This window comes from Acomys russatus, chromosome 7 (genome assembly GCF_903995435.1).
Source record: "Acomys russatus chromosome 7, mAcoRus1.1, whole genome shotgun sequence".
NCBI classification, from domain to species: Eukaryota; Metazoa; Chordata; class Mammalia; order Rodentia; family Muridae; genus Acomys; species Acomys russatus.
In genome coordinates, this window is record NC_067143.1 from 62834889 (window position 1) to 62841799 (window position 6911).

Genomic DNA, 6911 nt, shown 5'->3' on the forward strand with positions numbered 1-6911 from the left:
TTTGAAAACAGGTCCCTCTAGAGTAAAAAAGTAAATGTTGCACAAAGGTCAGGCTTGCAGGGGCTTTTTATGCAAATTATTCAGTTTGATTTATAAGTAGGTATTATTATCTCTTTTTTTGAGACAGGGTTTCTCTGTGTAGCCTTGGCTGTCCTGGACTCGCTTTGTAGACCAAGCTGGTCTCTAACTCACATTGATCCACCTGCCTCTGCCTCCTGAGTGCTGGGATTAAAGGCATGCGCCACTACTGCCTGGATTTTTTTTTTTAAGATTTATTTATTTATTGTATATGAGTGCTCTATTTGCATGTACACCTGCAGGCCAGAAGAGGGCATCAGATCCCAGTATAGATGGCTATGAGCCACCATGTAGTGGCCTGGAATTGAACTCAGGACCTCAGGAAGAGCAGACAGTGCTCTTAACCACTGAGCCATCTCTTCATCCCCCTATTATTATCTTAAAGATGAGGAAACATAAACTCATAAATGCAGATTTTGCCCAAGCTGTTTTCATAAGCACTTTTTTGGGGGCCAAATTTAAGAGTTATTTGTTATTATGCATACAGTGCTTTGTCTGCATGTACACCTGCCCACCAGAAGAGGGCACCACATCTCCTTATAGATTGCTGTGAGCCATCTTGTGGTTGCTGGGAATTGAACTCAGGACCTCTGGAAGAGCAGTCAGTGCTCTTAACCTCTGAGCCATCTCTCCAGCCCCCTTTTGGCCAAATTTAAAAAGAAGAAATAGGGATGGAGATCAGGGGTTAAAAGCACTGGCTGCTCTTCCAAAGGCCACCCACATGGCAGCTCACCCCTGCCTGTAACTCCAGTTCCAGAGGATCTGGCACCCTCACACAGACATATATGCAGGCAAAACATCAATGCACATACAAATAAATAAATCTTTAAAACGTAGAAATAAAGTTGAGAATTGTGGTGTTCACTATACATGTGTAAAATAACTATAATACAAAAGGAATTCAGGAGAGCAACGGAGCACCCCAACTATGATAGGGGTACAAAAAGTACTTCCTAGGAATGGTGAATCAACTCTCAAAGGGGCTAGGTTGCCATGTCACTATTGGGCAGTAATGACACTGAAGACATCTCATTATTTGATACCAAAGAGAAGACACCTAATAAACCCAAACGTCCAAAACCAGACGCCCATTTACTCCCTGTAGTCAGAGCACTGTTCTCTCCCTTTTTTGTGAACTCTCTAGCAGTGATTTTATTACTTCTGTGTGACAATTCTTTTGCCACATGACTCTTGTCCAGTGAAGAATGTTACAAATAAACTAATAACTGGCGTACCCTGGTTAAACCCACAGTGATGAAGACAAAGCCACTGAGTGTTTGAGTCCGGAAGGCTCACTAGGTTAATAGAACTCTTGTGGGGTTATAGTAAGACTCTTCTGCTGGGCTGCAGAGATGGGTCAGAGGCTAAGAGCACTGCTGTTCTTCCCAAGGCCCTGCGTTCCACTCCCAGCAACCGCATGGTAGCTAAAACCATCTGCAGTGAGATCTGATGCCCCCTTCTGGCCTGCATGCAGACAAAAACACTGTATGCATAAGAAATACATTTTTTTATTCCTTTTTCGAGACAGAGTTTCTCTGTATAATAGTTCTGGCTGTCCTAGACTCTTTCTGTAGACTAGGTTGGCCTCGACCTCACAGAGATCGGCCTGCCTCTGCCTCCCAAGTGCTGCAATTGAAGGCATGCACCACCACACCCGGCTATAAATAAATCTTTTTTTTTTTTTTTTCTTTTCTTAAAAGAATCTTCTAGCTGGGCATGGTGGCACACACCTTTAATCCCAGCACTTGGGAGGCAGAGGCAGGTGGATCAATGTGAGTATGAGGCCAGCCTGGTATACAAAGTGAGTCCAGGACAGCCAAGGCTACACAGAGAAACCCTGTCTCGAAAAACCTAAATAAATAAAAATAAAAAATAAAATAGAAAAAGATCTTCTGCTAAACTGAGCTTTATGGTGCACATCTTTAGTACCATTTCTCAGGAAGCAGAGGCAGGTGGATTTCTGTGAGTTCAAGGCCAGGCTGGTTTACAAAGTGAGTTCTAGGACAGCCAGGGCTACAGAAAGAGAAACCTTGTCTCAGAGAGAGAAAAAAAAAAAACCCAAACCAAAACCCTTCTATTAGTATTCATTGCTTGTTCAGTCCTGAAGACTTTACCTGTGTGTCCCCTGCCCTTCTGGAGCAAAATGGTTGAGGCAATTTTCATGTGCATGACACTACAAGGTCCCAGGTCGTATGGTTGTACCAGGTACAAAGTGGCAGACAGGAAGAATTTAATGACTATGGCTACTTCATGTCTTGGGACGGAGTTTTGAAGATACACAACTGGGGAGAGTCAGATTTCCTCAGCAGAAAGTCTTCTGTTCCCCAAGAAACAAGCTGAGACATTTTTTCCCTTTTTATTCTAGATTTAATTTTATTATTTTTAAGTATGTGTATACATTATGTCTGGGTATGGATATGTGCACATGAGTGCAGGTGACTACAGAATCCAGAAGAGATTCTTGGAGCCCCCTGGATCTGGAGTTGTAGGCTTTTGTGAGACCTTCACCATGAATGCTGGGACGCAAACTTGGCTCTGCAGGAGCAGTAGGAGCTCTTGCCCACTGTCTTAGCACTGTTCTGTGCTGGGAAGAGACTGCGTGAGCAAGGCAGCCAACGCTTATAAAAAAGAAACGTTAACTGTGGGCCTGTTCACAGTTACGTCCGGATCCGCAGACAGAGCAATACTGGGCCTAGTGTGGGCTTTTGAAACCTCCAAGCCCACCCCTGGTGATACACTCCCTCCAACAAGGCCACGCCTGCCAGTTCTCCTCAAACACTGCCAGTCCCTAATGACACAGCGTTCAGATGTAGGGGCCTATGGGGGCCATTCTTACTCAAACCACAATTGCTAAGCTGTCCTTCCAGCCTGGCAACCCAAGCCTTCATGACCCTGAATAGTTTAGCATTTAGTACATATGCAACATAGGAGGTTAGAGTTCTTTTTCCACTTCAAGTTTTTTCATATCAAATTTAAAATATTTTCTTCAATTTGATGTTAGACACTGTAGCATAGCTAGAAATATCTTCGGAACTTGTTTTATGATGTGCCTATTTGTGCTCATAGTAATTAATATCAAACACACAAAATCAATGTGTCCCTCTACAAGAGTGCCTTTGTATTTTGGTCATAGAGTGTAGGAAGATTTGTTTTGTTTTTTTAGTTTATCTTAATGTGCACCTATTAATTCTTACTTTTTTTTTTTTTTTTTAAGCCAGAGTCATGCTGTATACTTATGACTGGCCTGGGACTCACTGCCTATACCAGAAACCTAGTCTCAAACTTGTGTGCAATCCCCCTGTCTCAGCCTCTCCAGTGCAGGGATTATAGGCATGTGTTACCATAGCTGGTCTATGTGTTGTTTCTGTAGATTCTTTTCAGAAGTAGATTTGAATACAATGGCCAGAGTGAATACTTTGGCTTATCTATAAATTATAAGTAACTATTCATTTATAACAGGAGTTCCGTGGTAACACCTTCTAAGCCCATTCAAACAAACTAAACCAACTCTGGATCAGTAGTGTCAACTAGTTTCTACACTTGTTTCTATCCTGGAACAGTTCATGTGTGTATATATTAACACAGGTGAAACTTTCATAGTTTACACTTAAGAAGACGGACTGGGATTGCTCGTGTGTAACTGGAACTTTTTTCAAATCTATTTATTTGGGGTTCTTTAGTGCTTACCCACCTACCCTAGATAGGAGAGATATGAGGTTAATGGGAACAAGAGAAGTAGATTTTCTTAGACTCAGTTCCTGGAAGCAATCCCACTGGCATAGTCGGGAGGATTCCAGAAGACCCGTCAAACGGCAAACCAGCAATTCAGCAAAGGGGATGCAACCGAAGCAGCTGGAACCAGAGTAGCAACCGGAACCTGGAACCTTGAAGCGTTCTCTGTAGTGGTTTTCTCTAGGAGTGTCTCACTCTAGGAGTGTCTAGGAGTGATGAACAGTCAACTGACAGGAAACGATGCCAAGACCAAAAGACCCATATTCTTGTTTTGGGCTCATCTATATGGGCTCTCAGAGCACTAGGGTGTTTACCAGCTGGCAAAGACCAAAGCCCCCGAAGGAGAGGTGGTTCGTCTTCTAGTGGATAAACATCACCTGTTCTCTCACAAGTCTGTTTCCCATCCCACACTTGGGATCAAAACAAAAACATGTTTACATCCACTGCACTCGTGTTGCTTATTTATTTATTTTTATTTTTATTTTTTAATTTTATTTATTTATTTATTTATTTATTTTGGTTTTTCGAGACAGGGTCTCTCTGTGTAGCCTTGGCTGTCCTAGACTCACTTTGTAGACCAGGCTGGCCTCGAACTCACAGTGATCCGCCTGCCTCTGCCTCCCAAGTGCTGGGATTAAAGGCGTGCGCCACCACCGCCTGGCTATTTTTATTTTTTATTTTTTAGGTTTTCGAGACAGGTTTTCTCTGTTTAGCCCTGGCTGTCCTGGACTCACTCTGTAGACTAGGCTGGCCTTGAACTCACAGAGATCTGCCTGCCTCTGCCTCCCAAGTGCTGGGATTAAAGGCGTGCGCCACCACGCCTGGCCTGTGTTGTTTATTTTATAGAAAGGATAACTAGATTTTTTTCTTTGGAACTTCCTGGGAACTCTCTTATGGTTTTCGAATTAATAAAACTATCTTTCACCACTAAATGAATATCATTCTTACATAATCATGAAATGAATGATTCATGTATTTGGCACAATAAGTGTGTGCAAAGCACCTTATTCTGTGACTCTACTGTTCTTTGATGTAACAGAGATGGATATAGGAAATCATGCTTTTGTATTCGTAGTGCTTTTTCAGCAATATGTGTGACTACAAACAAGATCAATTTGCAAAATGTCGAAGGCATCTAAATTCAGTTGTAGGCATTATGGATTTTGTTGAAATCTATAAATCAACAGATGTTATAAATTTACTTTTACACTATTAGATTTATGTATGTGCTTGCTCAATATTGAACCCAGGACCTTGTATATGCCACACAAACACTCTACATCTAGTCCTGTTGAATATAACTTTGGTTTTGTTGTTGTTGTTTTGGGTAGCCTGGGATGGCCTCAAACCTGCTAGATATCCAAAGATGACTCTGAGATCTTAATCTTCTTGCTTCCTCATGAGCTCTCGAGTTACCTTCTTAAAATATTGCTCTGTTTCTTTTGCAAGCAACGGAACAGAGACATTGAGACGTCAAGCTCCTAGGATGGAGAGATGGCTCAGTGGTTAAGAGCACCACCACCTGCTCTTCCAAAGAAGACGGGTTCCAATTCCCCATCCACATAGCAGCTCACAACTCTCTGCAGCTCTAGTTCCAGGGAATCTGACATTCTTGTGCATAAAGGCAAAACACCAATGCACACAAAAATTAATAAAAAAAAAAAAAAAACCTAAGAGAAAGCCAAACTCCCTCCATGTCACAGAGGCCCTTTGTAACCCGAGTCTACCTGTTTCCCAGGTCCAGTCCTTATGACTTGTCATCACGTACCTCGTGTCTTGTCAGTGCAGTTTCACCTTTCTCTCATCATCTGAATCTTATGTACTCCACATCCTTAAGTCAGTTGCAGCGAGCTGTGAAGTGGCAGAACTGAGAGAGACCCTTCCTCAGAGGGGGAAAAAGAAAGAAGAAGTCTGGTGTGATGTTTAAATTGTCAAGTTCACATGGCCTAAAATCACCTTTGCTGTTGCTGTGATGAAATGCCATGACTAGACTCACTTATAGGAGAAAGAGTTTCATTCAGCTTATGGTTTCAGAGGGAGAGTTTCTAATGGCAGAGAAGCCATCGCAGCAGGTGGCTGGAGGAGGAAGCTGGCTGGTCACATCTTAAACACATGTAGGAAGCTGAGAAAGAAAGCAGCAAGTGGGGCTGAGCTCAAAGCCTGCCTCCAGAGATGTACTCCCTCTGGCAATTTTCTACCTCCTAAATAGTCCATAACTTCCTAAACAGCACTGCCAACTCAGAGCTCTGCTTGCCTGTATTTCCTCGGATTATAGCTGTGATTGTATTCTAGCCAGAGCAGCCATGTTGCTGGGTTAAAATTCTTCTCCGCCCTATATTGCTTTTGTCTGGGTTTTCTATTACAGCAACAGAAATAAAACTGGGACTGCCTAAGCTTGATGACCTGAGTTCAGTTCTTAGAACCTACATAAGGTAGAAAGAAAGAACCAACGCCACAAAGTTGTCGTGTGACCTCCACACATGTACCAAGGCCCACCTATGCCCACTCAGTGTCCATGCGTACACGTATCATACACACAATAATAACAAATAAAAGAAGCATTCAATATTTTTAAAAGAAACAAAAACAACATGGAAAGCAAGAACTGAGTCCTAAAATATGTCATCTGACCTTCACACAGTCTTTGTGGCATGTGCAAACCCACAATCACATGCAAAGTAAAAAAAAAAAAAAAAAAAAAAAAAAAATCAAACTTTTGCTGGGAGGTGGTAACACACGCCTTTAATCCCAGCATTCGAGAGGCAGAGACAGGATGATCTCTGTGAGTTCCAGGCCAGCCTGGTCTACAAAGTGATTTTCAGGACAGCCAAGGCTGTAGAAAGAAACCCTTCCTCAAAAAAACCCAAACGTAAATAAAATAAATTTAATAAACCTGATGCTTGTTATGGCTCTGAGCTCATCTTTAGAAATAGTGTCTTGTGAACTAGTAGTTCCACTTCTCAGTTCAAGGGGATCCTGAGAGAGGTCTAGTTAGGGGACAGAGGAGATCTTCAGTTTGTTTTATACAGTTTGAGGACGAGGAAAGTTCTATAAGTTATAGACTGCGTCTGAAGTTCCTATGTGATGTATCAGTGTTGTGG